The sequence below is a fragment of the Chiloscyllium punctatum genome, unplaced genomic scaffold, assembly GCF_047496795.1.
Source record: "Chiloscyllium punctatum isolate Juve2018m unplaced genomic scaffold, sChiPun1.3 scaffold_1235, whole genome shotgun sequence".
Taxonomy (NCBI): Eukaryota; Metazoa; Chordata; class Chondrichthyes; order Orectolobiformes; family Hemiscylliidae; genus Chiloscyllium; species Chiloscyllium punctatum.
Genome location: NW_027310969.1, coordinates 7,501 through 9,389, shown reverse-complemented (window position 1 = coordinate 9,389; position 1,889 = coordinate 7,501).

Below are 1,889 nucleotides of genomic sequence, written 5' to 3'. Positions count from 1 at the left end.
GCACGATATTCGGACTGAACACGGGGGCCGGTCCGCCCTCGAAGTCAACACCGTCCGCAGAACCGCCGGGGCAAATCCGGCTGAGCTACCCCGCCCCCGAACACTCAAAGTCCCTCTGAAGCCTTGCATTCGCCTCCTTGGAAAATTGACGTCAAACATTACCAAAATCGGGGGCACGAGCACTAAAGCTAAGTCTCACCCTTTCCCTATCCCTAACCAGGAACCGAACGCCCACCCTCAGCCTCACACCAACGCCGGTGCCACTCCAGACAGACACACCCTTCAAAACCACACCCATCCGGCCATGCAACTCAAAAAGGGTCCAAATTCAGAAACACCCCCTTCAAAAGGCACTCCATCCTCGGCCACACCACCGGGACATGCTCCCCTCGGCGATAATTAAGCCCCCACCACTATTTGAAGCCAACCGCAGCCGCAACTCGAACGGAGAAATCAGTAACCAATTCAAAAATGCGCTTGGTTACTGATTTCTACTGAGCCGAAAAAATTCTAAGTGTCGGTGGTTACTGATTTATACCAACCCGAAAATATTCTAAGTGTCGGTGGTTACTGATTTATACCAACCCGAAAAAATTCTAAGTGTCAGTGGTTACTGATTTATACCAACTCGAAAAAATTCTAAGTGTCAGTGGTTACTGATTTATACCAACCCGAAAATATTCTAAGTGTCAGTGGTTACTGATTTGTACCGACCCGAAAATATTCTAAGTGTCAGTGGTTACTGATTTATACCAACCCGAAAAAATTCTAAGTGTCAGTGGTTACTGATTTATACCAAGTCGAAAAAATTCTAAGTGTCAGTGGTTACTGATTTATACCAACCCGAAAATATTCTAAGTGTCAGTGGTTACTGATTTATACCAACTCGAAAAAATTCTAAGTGTCAGTGGTTACTGATTTATACCGACCCGAAAAAATTCTAAGTGTCAGTGGTTACTGATTTATACCAACTCGAAAATATTCTAAGTGTCGGTGGTTACTGATTTATACCAACCCGAAAAAATTCTAAGTGTCAGTGGTTACTGATTTATACCAACTCGAAAAAATTCTAAGTGTCGGTGGTTACTGATTTATACCAACTCGAAAATATTCTAAGTGTCGGTGGTTACTGATTTATACCAACCCGAAAATATTCTAAGTGTCAGTGGTTACTGATTTATACCAACTCGAAAAAATTCTAAGTGTCAGTGGTTACTGATTTATACCAACTCGAAAATATTCTAAGTGTCGGTGGTTACTGATTTATACCAACCCGAAAATATTCTAAGTGTCAGTGGTTACTGATTTGTACCGACCCGAAAAAATTCTAAGTGTCAGTGGTTACTGATTTATACCAACCCGAAAATATTCTAAGTGTCGGTGGTTACTGATTTATACCAACCCGAAAATATTCTAAGTGTCAGTGGTTACTGATTTATACCAACTCGAAAAAATTCTAAGTGTCAGTGGTTACTGATTTATACCAACTCGAAAATATTCTAAGTGTCAGTGGTTACTGATTTGTACCAACCCGAAAATATTCTAAGTGTCGGTGGTTACTGATTTATACCAACCCGAAAATATTCTAAGTGTCAGTGGTTACTGATTTATACCAACTCGAAAATATTCTAAGTGTCGGTGGTTACTGATTTATACCAACCCGAAAATATTCTAAGTGTCAGTGGTTACTGATTTATACCAAGTCGAAAATATTCTAAGTGTCAGTGGTTACTGATTTATACCAACTCGAAAAAATTCTAAGTGTCAGTGGTTACTGATTTATACCAACTCGAAAATATTCTAAGTGTCGGTGGTTACTGATTTATACCAACCCGAAAATATTCTAAGTGTCAGTGGTTACTGATTTATACCAACTCGAAAAAATTCTA